This window comes from Pinus tabuliformis, chromosome 8, assembly GCF_031772625.1.
Source record: "Pinus tabuliformis cultivar Carrire ecotype Pingquan chromosome 8, CPIR1, whole genome shotgun sequence".
NCBI classification, from domain to species: Eukaryota; Viridiplantae; Streptophyta; class Pinopsida; order Pinales; family Pinaceae; genus Pinus; species Pinus tabuliformis.
Genome location: NC_142294.1, coordinates 158846788 through 158871953, shown reverse-complemented (window position 1 = coordinate 158871953; position 25166 = coordinate 158846788). Strand labels below are relative to the sequence as shown.

The 25166-nt window shown below is 39.7% G+C and overlaps 1 protein-coding gene across 1 annotated transcript in view; it reads left to right on the top strand.

The window, feature by feature from the left end:
- Window positions 1–1560: 1560 nt before the first annotated feature.
- Window positions 1561–25166, top strand: part of LOC149234622 (protein HESO1-like) — a 362969-nt gene continuing 339363 nt past the window's right edge. The window contains exon 1 of the mRNA XM_089371888.1: window positions 1561–1718. The gene's annotated coding sequence lies outside the window, so the exon portion shown is untranslated. The remainder of the gene's footprint in view (window positions 1719–25166) is intronic.

Here is a 25166-nt window from a genome sequence, read left to right as displayed (position 1 = left end):
CTTCAATCTTGTTCTTTATCTCATGACCGCATTGTTCTAATACCACTTGTTGGTATTTTGAGCCTGTAATCAATTAAATAGGAAAGAAAAATGCACACAAAAACAAGAAACTGATTTCATACAATAACACAATATATATGTGGTAAAACCATGAGAGTGTGTCAAGAAAACTTCGACTTGGCAAGGGATTGGAATGCTTTATTTTTCAAGGTCAACAATGACTCTCCAATACAATATGCTTCTCAGGTTACATCATTTTAATACATGACAACATTACAAAAATTCCTAAGGTTATACAATCACCTGTTAAAGTAGAAAATACATTTACAAAATCTTTTAAATTGTTGTCAATCTTAAGAGTTATTTGAGTGCTTGTCGATCTTGAGAGCTTCCATGTTGATACACAAATTATTAAAAGGAATAGTAGATGCTAGGATTTGAGAGCTTCCATGATGATACACAAACTATAAAAAGGAATAGTAGATGCTAGGATTTTAAATTGGTTAAAGAAAATAAAGTGCTTGGAATTGAAAGAGTGCTCAACGATGGTAGACTTTGATAGTCGATGATGTATTGTATCTTCCGATAGACATGCCTATTATAGAATAGGGCTTCTAAAATTTTAATTTAGTTATTAATAATTATTAGGTGGATGGTATAACTTCAAAATATTCACGTTGAGATTATCTCAAAAGTAGTTATGCCCTTTTTGTCATTTTAGTTAAATGGATTAATTCAAAAAATGTTATATGAACATGTGCCATATGAACATGAGCATGAGTTGTGATTTTTGAGATGATATTAGTAATCCATTGTATTGGCCCATGGTATTGTGACAATAATAATAATAATGTAAACATGTTATATGAACATGCGCCATATAGACATGAGTTGTGGTCTTTGAGATGGTATTAATAATTTATTGTGTCGGCCTAATAATAATAATAATTTAGTTAATTTATGGTTTTTAAAAATTTTGGCAATATAAGATGTATCAAAAAGTAAGTGTTTGATGAACATTAACTATTTAATTTATATGATTGTGACATGAATTATTAATTAACTATTTAATTTATATGATTGTGACATGAATTATTAATTAAACTATTTAATTTATATGATTGTGACATGAATTATTAAGAATCAAAATAGATTTATATAAACTATAAATCTACCGAAAATCCAAAAAAAAATTAAATCTCTAAAAATATAATCTTTCCCAGGTTTTACGCTCAAAATAAAATTTATATTTTTGAAATTTTTTTATATGTCTCCATTGTTTGGCAAATCCGAAATTAAACAAATTTAGAGTAAATAATTTTTTAAGTGACAACAAAGATTCCAAATATATCAAATTATTATTGCCATTAAATTACAAAGTTAACTAGTATAATGTTGATAGTTTATTAACAACTAACGGTGCTTTTCAAATTTTACTGTAGGTTCAGCTTCCACATGTAGTAAAAAACTTTTACCATTTTTGGCGACTGATTTTTAACCGAGCCTGCAGGGGTTAACTTTTGGACCCTGTTTTGATTATTTTCCTATGCGCTGATCAAATCCAAAAGTCAGATCACAGATAGACCAATAAAGAGGAGGGAAAAACGAAGTGCGCAGCACAAGGCCCGCCGCGAAGCAGGAGGAGAAGGTGTAAGAACACAGTTTTACAGGGCTGTTCGAAGCTTCTACTGGAGCTGTTGTTATCGACAATCATACTGGTACGTAAAGAGCTATGTTTTCATTATTTTCACTTACTTTTAGCATGATTTTATTATGATTACCATCTTATTTATTTATTCTTTTCCATGGCGCCGGGGGTTTGAGCACTTGTTTTTTGCCCCATTGAATTCGTCTGTTTTGTTTAATCTCTGTATGTTCTCTCTTCAAAAGCGTGATATTTTCTCTCCCCACGCTTCTTGTTCTGTAATTTATGATTTTTTCTGTTTGCGTGGTCTCTTTCGTGGAATTTGTACCTGTTACAGAAAAATGCTTGGATCTCAAGGAATTCATGTCAGTTATAAAATAATTTGGATAAATTTTCACGTCATTAGGCCCTATCCTATATAAAAACATTGCTCTGCATATTAGTTTTCTTTTTGTTTTAAGAAATGAGCTCATCGTATCAGGAAAATTAGAATATAAACATAGCACAAGCTGGCCAATATAGGAGAAAAAGTTCAAAAGGGAAACAGTAAAAGGGCTTTCAGGTATCTGTGACATTAAACACTTTTAGTAAATAAACCATAGAATCAAAGTTGGACTGCCAACAGAATAGGGGAAAATGGAAACTATCAGATATGCTTCATGAATACTGGAAGTGTCAAGCAACCAGCACCTATTAATAGGTGGGATACTGTTCATCACTGTAATGGCAAATGCCGTGTCTGGCCAGACTCAAAGGTCATGATGCCCCCGCTGTTTCACAGGGGTGAACATACCACACTTTGAGGGGAACCGTTGCTTGACCAGTCTGTCAAGATTCCCTGCTGGTAGGGGAATCAAACACTGGTATCACCAACCTTGGTTGACCAACATGTCAATGCCCCCTGCTAGTGGAAAAATATCTGGAAAAATTTGGAAACATCGGCAAAAGGGGAAAACCCCAAAAAACAATAGATTATATTTTCACGTTGTTAAACAGGCAATTATGGTAACAGTACACGATAGCGAGAATAGAAGCCTAGTGGAAGGCTTAAATCTTTAGTGAACTAATTAATGTATTAACGGCCCCATTAGCAAGCCGCTAAAGCTGGGCAATATACAAAGCACAGCAAAACTTCGAGCATAAGAGCGTTGAGGAAACAGTTCGGATACTGCCAGGCAATAAATCACAAACAAATTACCCCACAACTGCCCGTGGATATAAATCATGAAGAGACTACAAGTACAGACCAAAACTGCTGCCACGGGAAAGATTGGAAGCTGGCTGAGAAAGGCAGCCCTATCATGTCACATGGAGCACAAACAAATTACGCCACAACTGCCCATCGATATAAATCAAGTACAGACCAAAACTACTGCCACAGGAAAGATTGGAAGCTGGCTGAGAAAGGCAGCCCTATCATGGCACATGGAGCACAGCTTAGATGAACTTCATAATGGCCAATTTCAACTTCTTACTCGCATTGCCAAAATTGGGTCAATTAACTTGGAGGTAATCTTCCATAATCTCAAAACTCTGGCTGTTGTAATCACTATTGCCAACACTGATCCCATGGAGGCACCGATCTCATACTCACCCAAAAGTTAAAACATTCGTTGGAAGGGTTGTTCCCATGCTAACCTAGATGGATGGCATTACTTCCCTTTTCATGCAGTGGTGTAGGGGACAAAGCAGCCGTCTTCCAGAAAATGCAAAGAGCCACATTGTGCTCTCCAAACATGAGAGCAGCATCGAGAGCATCCAGTTTGAAAGAGGCTGGACTCCATAAGCCTTGCCTGCAGCAGACAGAAGCCAGTGGTCACAATGTCACACTAGCCTTGGTATCTGTTACCATATAAGAAGAGGTTCAAGTTACACTTATCACCAGAGAGAGCTTGTCGGGGCAGGTTAGGCTCACAAAAGGGTCTGCTATCATGGAAGAAGCCTTTGCTTCCGCAAGTGGATCCTTCTAGTTGCAGCACACTTGAGTACTTGCATGTGCACCCAGCTCTCAAAACTGAGTAGGGCACATGTTTCTTCTTCAAGATGGCAAACCTTGGCTATTACATTTCTAGGAAGCCAAATTATTAGAGTTGGCTTTGTGTAAGATTCACCAGAAAATAACTTTGGAATGGGTAGCTGTATAGTAGTCCCATTGATTGTATTCAGTGTTGTTTGAGTTTTGGAAAATCTCAATATCTATGAATCTGTCTGTCTGTTTAAATTGGATCTCCTCTGATGAAGCCTGACAGACTTCCATTCATTTTCCAATTTTTTTCGTTTCTTATTTTCTTATTTATTTATTGCATTGCGAGGGAAACTTAACCAGCCAATGCACTCTCAAATTTGCTTCAACACAAGCAAAGCCCAAGTTCCTTTTGTTACCCCACTTCCAAGGATAACTAGAGGAGATTTTCTTTGATGATCTGCATCAGAGACAGTGGTGCTGATGATGACATTCAGAATTCTCCAGACAGCTGTCCAAAGATGCCTCTCAGCTCAACACACATGAGGTACATTTTTCCATTGCTTCATATCAAGTGTTTATGCTCAATGTATTTGACATGAAAGTATGGATTGTGGGTTGAATTAGATAATGAATCACGATGCTTAGAAGTTATGCCTTCTGCCTTCTTTTACCTTGGCGGTCATCATTGATGTCCTAGTTAAGTGTTGCCACTCTTCTATAGCAGGGTACTACTGGGGAATTTTGATAAGGGTAATGTGCCCACACCCTTTTCCATACATAAAATGTGTTAACCTAGGTTGTCATTGATGTCAATATAGCAATATTCTGGACAGTAAACAATGATGTGAAGCCAAGTAGAGCAGATCCATGAAGCAACAAGAGTATGTCAATATGGAAATATTCTAGGATACTAAATGATGATATGAAGCCAAGGAGAAGTAGAGCAGATCCGTGAAGAAACAGGAGCAAGAAGCCATGAGGAGAAACCAGAGGAAAGCCAAGACAGTCAAGCCATTGGAGAGAATATCGGAAGTCATAGGAGCTATTAGAGCAGAGCTATCAAAGCAGAGAAGAGGTATTGGAGCGGTATCAGAAGCCACATGAAAGCCAAGTTAGTGTAAGAGCGGGAGATTGAGGAGGAGCCATATCAGGAGTATTGCATGTAATATATGTCAAAGAAGAACTGCAGAGTATCAAAGGAGTTAACAAAGGAGCCATATCAAACCAGAGAAGAGCAAAAAGTCAAGGGAGCTGAGATGATTAGGTTTTGAGTGAGAAACGAGAGGTTGAGTGTTAGAGGGGGTTTGAGACAGAGGTCAATTTATTGCTGTAATTGAGCCGCAAGACTCGTGCCTAGTGTGGACTCTTGTTACTCTGTGTATCCGCGTTCAACAGTTAACCGGGTATTCCTTTGTATTCCCACTGAAAAACATAAATCTCAGTGCTTAACACTTTTATTCACAAATCATGATTATCTTGTGATTAAGTGTTAATCTCGTGGTTAAATGATTAAGCGCTTTATTTAAGTGATTGATTAATGCACGTGGTTATATTCCAAAAAGCGGGTTTGTAATAGTGGCAGTGGTTATCGGGTGGATGCTAGGCAGTAAGCAGTATTTAGAGGAGCTCCCCCGATTCCATTAACCGAGCGACACGTAGCACTCGGGTGGAGAGAGAAAATCACCTTTTCGGTGGTTATTTCCCTTGCAAGTGGCTCACCTGAAATGCATGTAGGCTGTTGGATCTAGCGCAGGTTGATCGATGGCGAAGGATCAACGGAAGGTTTTGGGTTGGTCGGGTTAAGTCGGGACCGTTAGATCTGGAGAGAAGAGATCTATGGCGCAACAAGCTTCCGATGGATTGTGTTGATTGGGCTGAGTGTTGATCGTCGGATCTTATGCAGAAGAAATCAATGGTGCGGAACGAGGACCACTATTATAACACGACCTAATGTTATATCGCGTCCGCTGTGTCGGAAGTAGGGGCAATCAGCCATCGGCTACGTTTATGGCACGACTTGTAAAAGACCTCTAGAAAGTTGCGATTGCGATTGGATAGTGATGTGGCATGTGGGACCTCTCCGTTGGTACAACCCCTCCAATGAAATCCTCCGTAAATAATGATGGAGTCTACTGTATAAATATTAAAGAAAAAAGGGCCTCTTTGATATTTTTTAATATGCAACATTTCTTTGTAATTCAGCCTCTCTTCTAAATTTACGTGCCCTGTGAGTATTGGAACACTCGAATAGACAAAGGAAGCCATGGACCGGCAAGCTGAAGAATCAAGCGAGTGTAGATGGATGAGCGAGCGTTGAGGAAGTCGAAGGTCGAGCGAGCGTTGAGGAAGTCGAAGGTCGAGCGAGCGTTGAGGAAGCCGAAGCTCAAGTGAGCAAGGAGGAAGCCAAAGGTCAGCATATCAGGCTTATATAATAGAGAAAAAAAAAGTGGTTAAAGTTGGCGAACAGGAAGAAAGGAAGAAGCGGTAGGTCCAGCAGGACAAGAGGAAGCCGAAGGTCCAATAGGATAGGAGGAAGCCGAAGGTCCAGCAGGACAGGAGGAAGCCAAAGGACGAGCAAATATGTTGATTGGATTCACCTTTGAAAAACTCAGACCAGTGTTGGGTTAATCAGGTACATAACGCAACCTGAAGAACAATTCTGTGAAGGGATAAATAAAGTTTCATCGAACATAGCTTGAAGGGAACAGTAACCAACACCAGCATTGAAGTGTATGTGAATTTGTTTTCTGGGAAGTAAGAGATAGCTAGAACAGTGAGAAGCAGTCGCGCCTGAAGCATTTACAGTGATAGTGAGAACAGAGGCCTGAAACTGAGAATTGATTCTTGTGCAATTAATTGTAGACACACTGAAGTTGTGTGGAGACATTATTGGAGATCATGATGGCTATTTGATATCATCATGAGATAACCTTTTGCAGACTCTGTGTGCACAGTATGAAGATTTGTAAAGACTCCTTCATATGAAGACTGGTTGTCATTGATGCTGTAGCATGGGGACTATAGTGAAGCTGTAAACTGGCAGAGGGTTGGAGCTCTTGGGATTGGTGCCTCAGAAGTTGGAAGGATTGGTGTCCTTGGAGTTGGTGCTCCCATATCCAAGGTTGGTGCCTTGACAACAGAGGGTTGGAGCCCTTGAGGTTGGTGCCTCATAATTGGAAGGATTGGTGTCTTGGGAGTTGGTGCTCCTAAGTCGAAGGTTGGTGCCTTGACAAAACAGAGTTGGTGCTTTGGAGGTTGGAGCCTCACAAAAGTCCAAGTTGGTGCTTGGCAACAGATTGGAACCATATATATATATTGTATCTATTTTATTGCAAAGATTATATTAATAAAAGCATTTATTCTTGTTGTTCATCTTGTGTTCTGAATATAAATGTTTTAACTGGTAAAATAACAGTTGAAAAGAAATACTGATTCACCCCCCCCCGCTTAGTATTTCCAACAAAATGCTCCATCTATCCCTTTGTTATTGTCCTTTCTTTTGGGTTGGATGTTACATGTCCCTCAAAAATGTCCATGCTTCATAATCCCATGAGAAGGGGCTTGGATGCTTGAGGTTGATGCAATTTTATTTGAAAAAAAGGAAATAAAGGTTAATGAATAAGTCAAAAAACAAGAGTAAAGCTTGAGCTCTACCTCCTTGCTATGAGGGCATCACTTTGAGTACTATGCAATGAAACACATAACTAAAAGGACTAAATTGAATAATGTCAAACCCTTATGTGAAAAAATGCATATACAAGAAAAGGGGGCTTTGTGAAACAAAGTATCAAGAATCCCGTAAATAAAACACTATGCCAAGGAAAGGGTAACTCAATGCATTAGCACTCTGTTGGACACAATCATTCAGGATTTTGTGTTAATTGTAAATAATGGAAAATGATGAGTCATAGGTGGATAGGAAGAGTCACTTGACCCTGGAATATGAGACCAAAGGTCGCATCAATTGTTTTATACACGTGTTGCACCTTAATGAGGAAAGATTTCCAGTTTGGAGTTTAATCTCTACCTAGTGCGCTCTCTCTACAAAGGCACTCATGTGGATGAAAATCTTATGCTATGTCATGTGGGTTGGGCTCAACAATGATTAAGTTGATTTGAATTTGAATTTTTTGATAAGGTTCAAATCAGGTTTGTCATTAAATTTGGCTACATGAAATATTGAAGCATAAAATAAATTAATTTATATGGAAAAATTAAACATTTCTTCAGCTACTACATTTTTGCTCATTTTAAAGCCTATATCAATTAATTTGTTTATAATTTTATGGTGTGTATATTAATTTTTAACATAATTTATTTATGGATTAAAGAAAACCATTATATTCAAATTTGTTGAAATTTGATAACTATAATGTTTCCTGCAATCCCAACCCAGTTTTAATTTCACTTTATCACTCTCATTCAGTTAAATGCCCTTTCCCATATACATACATTCAGCATATAGAATTCTGGAAATGAAATTTTCAGATTAAAACACATGGGGTTGTCAACACATGTTGAAAATAAATATGGACACATAAAAATACACACACATTTTTGGTCAAGTTAGACCCAGGCAAAACCCCTTCAATCTTCTATGGGGAAAACCTGTTAGAGAGCTCTTCAAATTTATTTATTTTTCAAGTTCAAGAAAAATACATTTGCAAACAAAACAAAACAACAAAATACAACTTATCTCTTCAGCGCAAAACTCCTTGAAAACCGTGCCCACTTTGCCTCTATTTTCGTGCCCACTTGAAGTTGAAAATATGTATTGTACATATACGATTATACAAACTGTACTGTACAGATTTCCATACCGTTGTACGGACTGTACAATTTATTTTTTCTTTTCTTTTTTTCTTCAAAAACTTCTCTCGAACGACGTGCAACTCACAACATTGAATGCTGTTCGTACTGTACCTTCTGTTGTCTTCTATGCCTCTATTTCCGTTCCCAGCTTTGCCTGGAAATCACTCCTTCAGCTTGCTGCAACAAATTTCTCCTTCAGAATTTTTCTCCAGCTCTCAGCCTCCTTTCTCCAATCTGCTCATGAAGAATGAATGCAGTCTCTCTTTTCTTTTCCCCCTTTTGTTTCTCTAAATGACTTTTGGGCAACCCTAAGATCTAATGGCTCAGATTCATTTAGATCAAGGGATGAGAATAAATGTGCATTTAATTCTTACTTTTTATTTTTTAACTCACCCATTAAATAAAGTACCCACATTGTACTTTATGTCTAAAGTCACTTTTCACTTTATAATTTAACATTGACCTCACCACTTATAAAGTCACTTTCACTTTATAAAGTCACACTTAGGAAAAAAATTATTTTGGACACTTTTCCCTAGGTAGAGACTAACCCATGGGAAACCACTTGTCCAAGGTACATTAAAAATCAACACTCCCTCTTACCGAGGAAAGTGTTTCTAACCACACCCATCTTGTCCTTGAAATGGACATGCTTGTCTCTTGGCAAGGACTTCGTGAGAACATCGACCACTTGCTCATCTGTTGATATACACTCCAGCTTCATTGCCCCCTTCTAAACATAGTCCCTAATGAAATGATATCTAATGTCAATGTGTTTTGACCTGTCATGAAACACTGGATTCTCCGTGAGTTTAATGCAACTCTGATTATCACAGTGAATAATTGTCGGTCTCAACTCCTGATCAAATAGGCCATACAACAACTTGCGAAGACAAATGGCCTCACAACTAGCCTGGCTAGCAGCCATATACTCAGCCTTAGAAGAGGTCAAAGCAACTGACTTTTGCTTTCGACTGAACCATGACACAACTGTCGAACCCAATCCGAAGCAACACCCTGAAGTGCTTTTCCTGTCAAAAGCACAACCTGCCCAATTTGCATCTGTGTAACCTGCGATCCTCACTCCATCTCCCCGCCTATAGTCCAGACCATAATCAACAGTCCCCTCCACGTAGCGAAGAATGTGCTTTGCAGCTACCTAGTGCACCCTCTCGGGCTCAACCATGAACTGGCTAAGTGTGTTCACTGTAAAGCATATATCTGGCATAATGTTGACCAGATACATCAAGGACCCAATAAGCTGCCTATACAATGTGGGATCCACCAAACTAGAATCTGAAGCATGAAGCTTCTTCCAGTTGGTGATCATAGGTGTAGACATGGGTCTACAGTTTGCCATGTGAAATCTGTCCAACACATCCATAGCATACTGCCCTTACGCCAGAAAGATATGCCCCTCCTCATGCCACACCTCAAGCCCCAAAAAGTAATGCATCAACCCAATGTCCTTCATCTCAAACTCCATAGCAAGATCCTCCTTACAACCCCTAATCAGTCTCTTTGCCCTAGTAATGAACAAGTCATCAACATACAACTCAAGAATGAATAGATCATCCCCTACAATAATGTAGTATAGGTTCGGATTTGCATCATTCTTCGTGAAACCCATCTGCTGCAAGTAAGTATCAATCCTTGAATACCAAGCTCTCGGAGCTTGCTTAAGTCCGTAGAGTGCTTGCCTCAATCGGCATACATGGGTCTCCCGCCCAAGTACCTCAAAGCCTTGTGGCTGCTCAACATACACCTCCTCCTCTATAACTCCGTTCAGAAATGCGGTCTTCACATCCATTTGATGGATCTGCCAACCCATTTCTGCAGCAATAGAAATAAGGGATCGAATAGAAGTGTACCGAGCTATGGGAGCAAAGGTCTCATCATAGTCAACTCCCTCTATCTGTGAGAACCCTCTAGCCACAAACCTCACCTTGAACTTCTCAATGCTGCCATCCGCAGCATGCTTGATCTTGTAGAGCCACCTGGAAGTCACAACTGACTTGCCCTCAGGCTTAGGCACCACTTCCCAGACATTGTTATTAATGATAGAGGCATACTCCTCCACCATAGCCTCTCTCCATACCTCCTGGCTGGCAGCCTCCTCATAGCTAGTAGGCTCAGAGTCAACAACGCTGGTAGCCTTAGCTACATAACTGCAAAACTGCTCAGGTGGCACACTCTTCCTGTTCACCCTCTTCGGACGACCAACTGACTCCGCTTCCTTCAGGGTGTCTTGAAGCCACTTGGGCCTCCTCTTCCCTGAAGAAGCTTCCCCATAGGAACCTCATCCTCTGCCCCCCAGTCTGGTGAACCTGAAGGTTTGCCAACTGACCCTCGTGTCCCTGTACTAACACCTGTCCTCGAAAAACATGTACTGGCACCTATGCATGTGTCAGCTGAAGTGCCATGTGAACTCTGTACCAGTGGACTCCCTAAAGAAGTGCTTGGTGAACTCGCCACTGGTGCCCCAGAAGTCATTGACACTGAAGTACCTCCTATACCAGTTGATCCAGAACCCTGAGGTCCTGCTCCCTGTACCTGACCTCTCCGTTGAGGAGAAGTTTGTGACTCTCTCTCATCATACTCCCATGATCTCCGATAGGTCCTCTCCTCCTCGAACTTCACATCCCTCCTAATCACCACTGTCGGTTTAGAAGGAATGAAGATCCGATAAGCCTTTGAAGTCTCGTTGTAACCCATAAAGATACCCTTCTTTGCCATGGGTTCCAACTTCGTCCTCTGCTCCTTGGGGATATAAGAATATGTGAGACATCCAAAGATATGAAGATGTCCCACATGAGGCTTCTCTCTAGTGAAAGCCTCCTCCGGAGTCATATTCCCCAATACTCTGTGAGGACTTCCGTTCTGAAGATAAACAACAGTATTGCAGGCCTCAACCCACAAAAACAAAGGCAACCCTTGATCACGAATCATCGCTTTAGCAACCCCAACAATAGCTTTGTTTTTCCTTTCAAACACCCAATTCTGCTGGGGGTTGTAAGGAACTGTGAGCTCTGTCCTAATGCCCTCCTGTGCACAAAAGTCAGAAAACCCACCATTGGTGTACTCACCACCATTGTCTGACCTCAAGACCCAAATCTTCCTACCTGTCTGCTTTTCCACAAGAGCTTTGAACTCTTTAAAGCGACTGAAGACCTCACCCTTGGTCTTCAGGAAATATATCCAAGTCCTCCTAGATTAGTCATCAATGAATATAACATAATACTCATAACCACCCAAAGACACATGAGACATACGACCACTAACATCAGTATGAATCAAGTCTAGTATACTTGTAGATCTGCTGTCGCTCGCTGGGAATGGTAACTTGGTGTACTTTCCCAAAGCACACCCTCTGCAGACCTCATAATGCTCGACACTGAAATTAGGAACTCTAGTAGTGATCTCCCTCAGTACTCTCAAAGCTCCATGATGCATATGCGCCATCCTCCAGTGCCATAACTCGCACAAGTCTCTACTGCTGGTGGTACTAGCGTTAGTGCTACCGGATGTGCTACTCACCAATGCTCCTGCCGACTAAAAACTAAACTTGTATAGTTTCCCAGAGCGGACTCCAATCACTTTGGCCGAAGTGATGGAAGCTCCCCTGGGATGCATCAATACCTGCCCTCTTGAGAAAGTGACGTCAAACCCCTTCTCCTCCATAGCAGACACTGAAATCAAGTTCTTCTTCATCCCCGGAACATACAAAACATCCATGACCTTCAAAGGAGGCAAAGACTCCCTCTCAAAGGTCACAGTCCCCACACCAACAACTCTCACAGTGCGGTCATCTCCTAGTACAATCTCAATATCAAGTGCCCTCTCTGCAAGCTCTGAAAAGAACTCCCGTGCACTTGTCATATGGTGGGAAGCCTCGTTGTCTATGTACCACATATCAGATGATGTACTCCTCCTAGATGTAGAAGTAATAAATGCAAAGTCGTAGTCAAACTTTGAAGCAAATTGCTCCACCTCTGCTGAAGCTGCAATACCCTTCTTCCCCTTGTTCTCCCTCTCAGGGCACGTAGCATCATAGTGTTCCATATTCTGACATGCCCAACATTTGACTTTGGACATATCCGTATCTTTCTTCTTCTCTTTTTCCTTAGCCCCATCTGATGAGGCCCCTTTCTTGGCCTTCCCTTTGTTCTCCCCCCTGGCTGTCAAGGCTACATCCTCCTCATCTGCTATCTTCACCTCACCACTGCGAGTCTTCCGTATCTCATGCTGCACACAATCGTCCCAGAATCTGTCCCAATAGGGAAGATTCTCCATAGAGGTAACAACATCTCCAAAGACCTCCCAAGACTTAGGAAGTCCCACTCAATGTTGCAGGAAACGTCCCCCCCCGGTTCTAACCCTAGAAGCGCGGTCCGTATGGATGCGTCCAGGAAGCGCCTCCCGAAACGCGCTTCCGAAATTTCGAAACGCGTTTCGGACTGATAATGACGCTTCCTGGAAATTTCGAAAGCGTCTCTCCGAAACGCGTTTTGTACGGCGCTTTAGAGGCCAAATCGTACGATTCCCGTATGATTCCGTACACGCTTCGGAAAAGTGTGCAGTGCGGCCTAAAAAATCGGTTTTTATTTTTATTTTTTGGTGAGTTTGCTTGTTGGGGGTGGGTCCACCTTCGGTTAAGGTGAGGAATGAAGGCAAAAAAAATATAAATATAGCGGATGCTCCCTCATGGTAATGTTAAATTCTTAAAGTAAAAGTGACATTCTCCTTTATTTTTCATTTTCATCCTTTTACTTAAATTTTTAACATTACCATGAACTGACTCAAGATGTTTGAGAGTGGTTCCGGCCTCATTGGACTTCATATGGAGAAAATAGAATTTGATATCCTATTCAAAATTCAGCAGACTTAACTGTTTTTAGGAATTCAGGATCAATGGGATTGTGGCATTTCATTAGATTATATCAAGTATGAAGGTATGCGATTAGCATTTAATCAAGAGCACCAAGCCCTATATGTACCCTAGTGTTGGTGGTGTTGATTGTTGAGCTCCTTTGTCACGCCCTCAGCAAAAAATTACCTTTCAATCAAGTCAAAATCATCGATCAAGCATGTTAAGCTTTTTCTACCATATTTTAAGCCTTGGATTAGGTAGTTTGATCAAAATTGGGCAATGTTGACTAATATCCCTAGACAATAGAGGTAGAGGCAAAGGCCAGACAAGAGGAGAAGAATCTAGATTCTAGATGGTTGATGCTTGAATAATTAATCATTAATGTACAATGGATGCTATATCTATCTTGATTTATGCAAAAATATGCATGTTTTCATGTCTTCTACAACTAATTTGGTATTTGGGATGTTTGTTTTGAGTATACATGCAAAAAAATATAAATATATATATATATATATAGCAGACGCTTCCACAGATGCTTCGCTTCCTATTTTTTTGGAAAATGACGCTTCCGCGTCCCTGCTTCCAAAAAACGTCCGCATTTCGTCCTCACTTCGTGCAACATTGGTCCCACTACAACTATCCTGACTAACTCTGTGGGTGCAACTGCCTCACCAATATCAGTCAAATCATCACTAACCTGTTTAATCCTGCCAAGTTAATGAATTACACTTTTAGCCTTTGTCATCCTAATGTTCTTCAATTGTTCTTTGAGTACCATCTCCCTGCTCTCATTGGTACTCTGATAGAGAGTGGTTAGAGTTGTCCACATCTGATATGCATATGTGTTTCCTCTCACCTGAGGAACCACATGATCCTTCAGATTGTCCATCAAAATCCTTTTTGCCTTTGCATTAGTAGGAGGTACAACCACTTGCCGCACTATGTCCCAAACTGCTGCCTCCTCAAACATTGTCTGAATTCTGTCCTTCCAAACGACATAGTTGGATATCCCATTTAGTCTGTCCTCTATCCTTAAGAACATGGCCATGACTGCTGTCCAAAATTTACAAAACCAAGAAAATGGAGAAATGAACTTTTCAACAGACCTTGTTGTCCCAAAAGTTTAGTCTGTGTGAAGTTTCACCTTGCTGTCCCAAAAGTTCAGTGTGTTTGAAATTTCAACTTGCTGTCCCAAAATATCAGTTTGCTGTCCAAAAATTCAGTTTGTTGTTCAAACCACTGTTTGCTGTTCCAAACTACTGTTTGTTATTCAAACTGCAATTTTTAGCCTGTAGCTTTGATACCATGTTGAAATTTGATGACTAAAATGTTTCCTGCAATCCCAACCCGATTTTAATTTCACTTTATTACTGCCATTCAGTCAAATGCCCTTTCCCATAAACATACATTCAACATATAGAATTATGGAAATAAAATTTTCAGATTAAAACACATGGGACTGTCAACACATGCTGAAAATAAATATGGACATAAACAGACCAGCAACACACATAAAAATAGACACAGATTTTTGGTCAACTTAGACCTTGGGAAAACTCGTTCAATCTTCTCCGGGAAAACTTGTTAGAGAGCTCTTCAAATTTATTTATCTTTCAAGTTCAGGAAAAATACATTTGCAGACAAAACAAAACAACAAAATACAACTTATCTCTTCAGCCCAAAACTCCTTGAAAACCGTGACCACTTTGCCTCTATTTTCGTGCCCACTTGAAGCTAAAAATATGTACTGTACGGATACAATTGTATTGTACGAATTTCGTATGGACTGTACGAATTTCCGTACCGCTGTACAGACTGTATAGATTTCTGTACCGTTGTACAGACTGTATAGTTTGTTTGTTTGTTTGTTTTTTTACTAAAAATTTCTTTCGAACGGCGTGCAGCTCATAACATTGAATGCTGTTTGTATTGTACCTTCTGCTGTCTTCTATGCTTCGATTTCTGTGCCCAGCGTTGCCCAGAAATCACTCCTTCAGATTGCTGCAACAAATTTCTCCTTCAGAACTTTTCTCCAGTTCTTAGCCTCCTTTCTCCAATTTGCTCATGAAGAATGAATGCAGTCTCTCTTTTCTTTTCCCCCTTTTGTTACTCTAAATGACTTTTTGGCAACCCTAAGATCTAGTGGCTCAAATTCATTTAGATCAAAGGGATGAGAATAAATGTGCATTTAATTCTCATTTTCTATTTTTTAACTCACCCATTAAATAAAGTACCTACATTGTACTTTATGTCTAAAGTCACTTTTCACTCTATAATTTAACATTGACTTCACCACTTATAAAGTCACTTTCACTTTATAAATTCACACTTAGGAAAATAATTATTTTGGACACTTTTCCCTAGGTAGAGACTAGCCCATGGGAAACCACTTGTCCAAGGTACATTAAAAATCAATAAAATTTTATAATATTTATAGTGCACACTATAGTTCAACCTCCATTGACTCTAATGCAGAGTGATAGTCCGAAACCTAAATAGAATTTTGCATAACTTTGACGATTTCAAGCTATAAAGTCACAATGAGTAGTAGGGTTCGAGCTGGAGAGAGGCTGTTGCAATTGCAAGTATGTTGGTGGGGTGGTAGAAATGAGACACTTGTGTTAATTGTCAAACAACTAAATTATAAAACCCAACTTTTTACGACATGGTGGAAATGAGATTCTGTGTGTGGCAGAGGTTTTCTTTAATTATGAAGATGGAGGTTTTATTTTTTTATATTTATCTAAATTGTGAAATTGCTATGTTATAAAACCCTAAACCTTAAACCACAAACTTGTAAAAAATGAGTGAAATTTGGCTTTAAATTTGGGTTGAGGTTCAAATTCGAGCTTGTTTGAATTCATTGAGGTTTGGCCTTGAGGTTCACCTAACCTCAATGAATTTTGAATTATTTTTTGAGGTTTGTCGAATTTTGAACTTGAAGGTTTGAATTCGGTGAATCTTGTGACATAGAATTCATGTAACCTTGCATGTTATTGACACCACTCCATGAAGTAGACCCCAAACTATATCACATGTCATTACACTTACTCTTTGATGGGTTTCTTAGGAAATACTTCTCTTGTTGGGTACTGGTACACCTAATAGGGGTGCATGATGATCCTCCCATACCTAAACTTGGCTAGTGTGAAGTTTGAAGATGATACCTATTGTGATCTAACTAATGACTTTTACATTGGACACACTCACTGTTTAATATTTATAATGCATTGACTTGTGTATATGCTTTAGATTCATGGTCATGCATAGATATTTGGAATTCCTCCTTGGATGATGTATTTGTCATGGATATGATATTGACATGATTTTGAGTCCTTTGGAGGATTATGAGGGCCTATTTGCACCTTTGATGAAGGACGTCCCACCATTTTGAGACGTCATCCTACTTGTTTTGGAGGATATTGGGCCTTATCATGACTTGGCACCCTTGTTGAGATGTCATAGCTCCCATTGGAGATGATGTGGCACATTGATGATGAGATGTTGCACTTTGATGATGAGACTTCACATCTTTTGGGGCATGATATGACTCTTGACGATGGAATGTTGCAACCCACTAGATATCAGAGTGAGTTGTCCACTTATTGAGGTCATTTATGCCACACATGTGGCCTCTAACATGCATATATGATGGACAACATGATGTTTCAACATGTTTACTTTATTAATATCCACTCTTTTATCATGGATATTTTATGGGTTGTTGATTTATCTCTAGGATTTCTAAAAGTAAAGGCCTTGTTTTATGTTTTTAGGGCTTCTATTGGATGATAAGGTGCCTAGTCTTTCATATAAATAAGAGAAACACTCCTCACTTGTAAAGCATTGCTAATTGTGGAGAAACATCACTACTTGTTTATTATTCTTATATTTTCTCTAAAATGAGTATGGATGGCTAGTCAAAGCGACTTTTACGAGATGTGACCATGTTAATGTCCCCAAAATGTGATGAGTTTTATGATGTCGCCTTGTGGGATGACTTGAGGTACAAGTGTTGGCTAGCTGGTGGCCTTGATCCCTTATGGTGGATAGTCATGGCAAGTACTTTTAGTTCCTATCCTCAAGGTGCTTGGCCTAATTGCTCCGATTGACTTTCTCTTGCTGTTGGTAACTCCCATTATGTTGAATGTTTAGGTCCTAGGTATTTATGCGAGCATCTTGGATGGATCTACTAGGATACATGATTTATGGGAACCCTAGTTACAAAATTATTTTTATTGCCATGTAAAGGTTATTGCATTTTGTAAGGTTTGTCATACACATGGTTTAGCACACCTATTTTTCCACATGGACCTTGTCTTTCTTATGTATTTTCCACACTTTGGCTATGAACCCTTGGAGGTGATTCTAATCATATTCGTCCAATTTTATGCTCTCCACGACAGTCTCATAGTTTTTGAGGCATATTAGATTTCTCGAGGCATTGGTCATGCTCTCCGAGGCATAGATGGGCTAGTTGCATCCATTTGGACAGTCCTTACACACGTCTCGTCTCACATGCTAGAATGCTCTTCTATTTTTGGCATATTTGAGTTGATTTTCATTACTATAAAGGGCCGATCCACAGGTGTGGGATTCTATGGCAGTCAGGGTATTTTCAAGCTAATTTGATGACGTGGATTACACTTAAGGGAAGTCTCACTATTACCCATAGTTTTGACCAAGTCAAGCTAGGGGAGAATTTTGATTCTCTCTATTGATGTAAAAGCTATAAGAATTCTTTTGCTACTCACCATGAATGTGTCCTAAGGATACGATGAAGAAATTTATTGTGATACCAGATAAGTAGTCAAGTTGGATAGGGGAGGTGTTAAAATTGGCAACTAGGGTCAAATTCCACCTTGGGACAACTCATTCGATGAAGATGATGATTGCATTAGATTCCTCTTTTCGAGATGACCAAAATTGATATAAAGATCATCTCATTTGGACAAGCAGAAGTGTGATTTTGAATTTATGCCCACACTTGCAAATTGTTAAGGTCGACCTTAACATCATGTAGGCTCAGAAAGCCCAATGGATGTGTCGCTTCACCCTCAACGACTTGTATAAATACAAGTTACCTTTCTCCTCATTTGGCATATTCACCACTCACACATTCTCTCTCCTTCTCTCATTGGTTCGTACAACATTGTGTTGATTTCTGGTAGCATTAGATGTGCTCTAAGTCTCAAAATTTGCAGGGAGGCTTAGAGGCATGCATTCTCCAATACCCAGAAATCGTTTTGGGAATTTCCACCCAGAGACAGTTTTATTAAAATAATTAATTATTTTTGGTGGGACCTTAAGTCTAAACTTATGAAATTAAAATAATTAAAGGGTATTAATATAAACTGTGGGTGAAACTTCCAGAAGAAGGCGAAGATCAAGTCAATATGATCCAAGCCATTGATTAGGATCTAATCTGGGCCGTTGATTGACCAACGAGAGGATTATAAGAGGAGGCTTGATGGGCACTTGGAGGACACACAGAGAGAGTTCAGAGAATCGATTTTCTGAAGCAGAGCAGCTACCGAGAGATTTTTGATAGTGAGATTTTGTAGTGAGGGATAGGGATTGTTGGGTTGGAGTATCTTCTCCAAAAACCATGATCAACAACAGAGAGGCAGAAAGACACTAGGAGGAGGCAGCGCAGACCCAGGAGGGGTTGACGCTAGGCCAGAAGGGCTCACACAGAGCCGACGTAGAGCCAGAAGGGCTCACGCAAAAGTAGCGCAGTCTTCCAGTGCAGAAATTTGAAATCTGTCGGGGAGTTGAGATTTCTGAGTTGGGAGGGTTGGAAATTGCTCCAGAAGGCAAACGTTTCCCAGTTGGGCTGATGCAGGGCCTACGCAGGGCTAATGCAGAGATAGTTAGGGACAATTGGTTCAGTTGCCGGAACAGTCAGAATTGTCGGGTAGAGTGAGGTAATCTCACTAAGTTTTTCTGCCAGTTTATTTTCTCTGTAACTGGATTGCTAGAAGGGCATCCAGAGTTGTATTCAGAAACTACTGCATAATAATAAAAACCCTCAGAGCTGCTGCACCGGTTTTCCCGCATTGGGTTTTTCTGGGGACATTTGTCCAAAAAATACTGTGTCACTTGTGCATCTTTCTCTATTTGTTTTGTTCTTGTTTTGGGCAAATTAATTAATTAAGTGAAGGCTGCAGTGTGTTAGCTTCGATATTTGTTGTAGGAAACAATAAATAATTTGTTTCAGTATTTAACAGATAGGAGAAGTTTAATCAGTTGCTGCAGTAGGTGATTCGGGTGGGATTCTCGAATTTTCAAACATTGGGCATTCTCTCACTCTCACACGTATGGATCAAGGAGGACGAATTTCAAAGCTAAATTGCAAGGCTGAAAATCTCAGAAAATTCTGCAGTTTGACCAACGTTGACTTTGACCTTCCAAGGAGAGTTTGACTTCGATCTTTTGGGAGATTATCTGTTTGGGCAGGTTGCATCTTTCGGCACATGAATCGAGGTAATCCGAGCACTTTGACCGCAACCCAAATTACAGGTTGACTGTAGATTCAGGACAAAAATTTGACCAAGTTTGACTGTTGACTTTGTCACTGTTTTGGGCTTACTTTGACCTCTTGATTAGGCCGAGTTTGGCTAGGGAAGACCAAGTTGTTTTGAGGACAACCTATTATTGCTTTGACCATCTTTAACTTTCTGGTTAGGGCTTATTTGACTATAGATTTTGAAAGGGTTGTTTTGACTTTTGTACTCTCTCTATGCTGAACATTTGATATAATAATAAGAAGATTTGATCAAAGGGTTTTCCCCATCTTGGGGTTTTTCCCTGGCATCCGCCAAATCTGGTGTTCTCTTGTCTTGGCTTGTCTTCTGCATATTGTTTTATGTTCTATCTACTTTTACTGTCAATGTGATTAATGGTTAATGTGATTGCTATTGGAAATCTAATTTGGAAGTTGTCATTGGGCTGCTAAAGGAACATTGAAGTAATTGTGCTAAGCATAGAACATACCATTGTTAACTAAAATTAACATGGTATCAAAGCATAGGTGAAGACAAAGCCCAAGCAAGAGAGAGAAAAGCAATCACTAAGAGAGATCTGTTTGATCTAGCTTCAATGGCTTCTACATCTTACTTCAAATCCGAGGATAAGCTCAAGGACAAATCTGACTATCATGCATGGAAGATGACTTTGGAAGAGCATGATGCCATGGACTATGTGAAGGGAACAATGGTGGAACCTCCTTCAAATGCACCTGCTGCTGCAAAGTCGAAATACAAGAAAGGTGAGGTCAAAGCTAAAATAATCATTATAGACTTTATTCAAAAGCATTTGGTTGCTTATATTTCTGATTTAGAAACATCTAAGGAGATGTATGATAAGTTGGTTGGGATGTTCAAATTGAACAATGCAAATCAAATCCTCTTTCCCATAAACAAGTTGAAGGATATCAAGATGGACATAGGGGAGTCTATCCAATCCTACTTCATGACGATTACAAAAATCAGGAATGACATTCTATTTATTGGAGAAGTTGTTGTTGACAATGAGCTCACTCTCATTATTGTCAAAGGTCTTACAAGAGCATGGGATGTGTTTAACACCACCATTCTCAACAATGACAGGATTCCTAGTTTCAATGAATTATTGACTAGATGCACTCAAGAATAGATGAAGATGATGGAGAGAGACAAGCCTTCAAATGGAAATGAACCAACTGCTTTCTCCGCTCATGCTAAAAGAAGGAACAATGCTGGTCCAAAGAGACAAGGTCAAGGATGCAATCATGGATTCAAAGAAGGAAGAAAAGGAAGGTGCTACAATTGCAACAGGTTTGGCCATTATGCTAGAGAGTGTCCTCACAAGAAGGATACTCCAAGGGATGATGACAACAACAATCACAACAACTACAAAGGCAATGGCAATCAAAGGAACAACAGGTTCAACAACAAAGGAAAAAGGAATGCTCCCGCTGCTCGAGATGGAAATGGTCGACCTCCCAAAAGGACAAGAAATTCCAGGTATGAGGAAAGTAATGTTGTAGGAAAACAAAAAGAATTTTATCTTATTTCCGCTTTATCTACTGCCTCTCCTCCGGATACTTTGGATCATTGGTTGATTGATAGTGGAGCATCAAGGCACTTCACTGGGTACAAGGAGGCCCTCTCAAATTTGGTTGAAAAGAAGACTAACTTGAAAATCATACTTGAAGATAATGCCACCTATCCTGTGAAAGGAATAGGTACTGTCACTCTTCACTTGAATCAAGGTCAAACCATTCATCTACAAGAAGTGTTGTATGTGCCTGATTTAAAGAAGACCCTGGTGTCTATTTCTGCAATGGAAGATAAGGGCTTCAAGGGCTTCAAGGTAGCATTCATCGATGGAAAGGTACGTATTTGTCAAAGAAACCCTAAAGATGCTTTTACACTTGGATTTAGGGTTGAAGGTATCGATCAAGTTGGAGAAAGTCCTTTGGGAGCGATACTTCTCTTCAATCTGAATTATGGCACCAAAAATTTGCTCACCTTCATTACAAAGCCTTACCTGGGGTAAGGAAGATGGTCACAGGTATGCTTGAGTTCAACATGAACCATGAAGGAGTTTGTTAGGGTTGTGCAGCTGGGAAACTTACAAGGGGACCATTCCCTTCAAGTGAAAGTCAAACTTCCGATATTCTTCAATTGGTCCATTCTGACCTATCTGGTATGTTGCCCATAACATCATTGGGAGGATACTTATACTATGCAATTTTTGTGGATGACTTCTCTTGCAAAACATGGATCTACTTCTTGAAGAAGAAGGATGAAGTGTTCAAATGGTTTTGTTCTTTCAAAGCCTTGGTGGAAAATCAAACAGGGAAGAAGATCAAGATATTGAGGACCGACAATGGAACCGAATATGAATCAAATGAATTCAATGACCTTTGCAGAGAGGTTGGCATTAAGAGGGAGATAACCATTCCATACACTCCCTAGCAAAATGGTGTTTCTGAAAGGAAGAATCAAACAATCATGGAAGCCACCTGTGCCATGCTCCATGATCAAAGTCTACCGAAGTTCTTATGGGGAGAAGCTGCCAACGCTGTCGTGTATGTTCAAAATAGGAGCTCACATCAAGCACTAGATTTCAAGACACTCGAAGAAGTTTTCACTGGTAAGATACCCGATGTTTCTCATTTTAGAATATTTGGTTGTCCGATGTATTTTCATGTGCCTAAGAGAAAATCAACAAGTTGGAAGCGTCTGGGGAAAGACATATTTGTGGGCTACAGTGAAAATTCAAAGGCGTATAGAGTCTATGTGCTTGGACAAAGAGATGTGGAAGTTAGCCATGATGTCACCTTTAATGAAGATACTGCCCTTAGAAAGGCCCTAGATCTCCCCATTCCAAGGAAGGACAATAATAATGATGCTGCAGAAAATCAGGGTGATTCTCCTTCAGATGAACCTATGTCTGGTGTTGAAGGCTTGATGGATCCCATTGATCCCCCACCTAGTGATCCCTCTACCTCAAGGAAAAGACCGTTGTGGCTCAAAGATACTCTCGAAGATGCTGAGAGACATATTGCTCCAAGAGGGACTTTCCGTGAAAGCAAGAAGCCAAACAGGTATCAAGGGTACTTAGTTGCTATGAGTACTATTGTTCAATCTGAGCCATGTACGTTCGAAGAAGCCGTAAAGCACCAAGTCTGGAAGGATGTGATGAATGAGGAATATGAATCTATCATGAAGAATGATGTCTGGGATGTGGTTCCTAGACCCAAGGACAAGTCTGTGGTTACTTCTAAATGGCTTTACAAAATCAAACATGGAGCTGATGGGAGTGTTGAAAAATATAAAGCCAGGTTCGTTGCTCGAGGCTTCTCTCAAAAGGAAGGAGTGGACTATGACGAGATATTTGCACCGGTTGCTTGATATACCACTATCCGATCCATTATTGCTCTCGCTGCCTCTCAAGGATGGAGCCTACATCAGATGGATGTTAAGACTGCTTTCTTACATGGCTTGCTTAAGGAGGAAGTCTACGTAGAACAACCTGAGGGGTTCAAAGTACAAGATCGAAGGACACATGTGTGCAGGTTGAAGAAAGCCCTCTGTGGGTTGAAGCAAACCCTTAGGGCTTGGTATGAAAGGATTGATTGCTATCTTATGAAGCTGGTATTTACAAGGAGTGATGCTGATCCTAACCTATACTTGAAGGTTGAAAAGGACATGCCTCTCATTTTAGTCCTTTATGTGGATAATCTCTTTCTAACATGTGCAAACCCTCTCATTTATCAATGCAAGAGGGAGTTGGCTTCCGAGTTTGAGATGAAGGACCTAGGTTTGATGCATTACTTCCTAAGCCTGGAGGTCTGGCAAAAGCTAGGTGAGATTATTCCTTTTCAAGGTGTTGTTGCGCAGAGTGTCTAGGCACCGCGACAACGCTCAGACCGGGGGCTGTCACCCTGATCCCTGATCTCTCCGTTTAAGCTGTCTCCCTAGGCTAAGGGGGGTAGACCCTATGGGATAAAGGAAGACCAACTGGGAACCAGCTGGGTTGGGAGACACAGCGAGGCAAACAAGCACCTGGAGATTTTAAAGATGGATAACTTGATGGATTTAAATGATTAAATCATATAGAGTAAATGCCAAAACAAGACATGACCACAAAATAGAAATAATTTCAGACCAGTGCCTTCGATATTTAAATCAACCATCTATAAAACAAGCTATCCAGACGATTTTCAATATGTGATGAAAAAGCGACGATAATCTACATAAATGCCCAACACTGTCACACGTGAAAGATTCTAGATTTAAAACAATTATCGTTAATGACCAAGATCTAGAATTAATAAATCTTTTCCGACATCCAATATAGCTTAAAACATTTATCGTAATTTGACCATAGGAAAATCATGCATTTAATGACCAAAGGAACTTTAAATTTGAATTTGAATTATTTCTTAGGCAATAATGCTTAATGGTAACTGAAAAATTTAAAATCTTTTAAGGCGATGGAAGAACGAATTAAAAGGGCTAAAAAATAAAAATTTTAATGGGCCATAGGCCACATTTAAATTTTTTTATCATTAAAGCGCAAATCCCTCTTGTTTAGTTTTTAAAATCTTTAATCACAATTTTTTTTTTTTATGATTTTTTTATAAATTTTTAGATTTTTAATTTTGAAAATTTATTTTTTTTTAAGGATTTTTTAAAGTTTTTTAATTTTTATTAAAGTCAAAATAAAAAAAAATCTAAATCTAAATGAAAACAAAAATTTGAATTTTTTTATGAAACCTAAACTAAATGAAATAGACAATAAACCTAAACTAAAAACTAACTTAAAAATCAAAATCTAATCTAATTATGAAAATTGAATTTTTATTTTAATTTTAATTTTTATAAATTACCACACTTCATATAAAAAATAAATATACGCTAACCTAAAAATAACCTAACTATACCAACCTTATACAAAAAAAAAGATATCGAATGCTTTTTGGATGCAGACCTGCGTGAGAACTTAACGGCGGCAGCGGAGAGGTAAGGAGAGCAAAATCGCGAGGAGAGAATGGACGTTGCAGGTATGGAGGATTCAGAAAGGAGCGAGAGCTCTCGATGAAGAAAGGAGATGGCAACTAGTAGGCAGGTCGACGGAGGAGGGAGTCGCGTGAATAATGAAAGACGCACAGGGAGGCAGTACGTTGCAGCTCGATGGTGGACAGAGGCTGCATAGGAGAGATGGATGGCAGCAGTAGAACAAGGAGGAGACAGCTGAACTGAGCAGTGCAGGTAGGCTGGAGCCGCAATGAGAAAGCAGTTGAGTGAGGAAAAAGAGTTGCGGGCCAAGGAGCTGGAGCGAGGGGAAGGTGTGGGTAGCCCGGACAGGCAGCATGA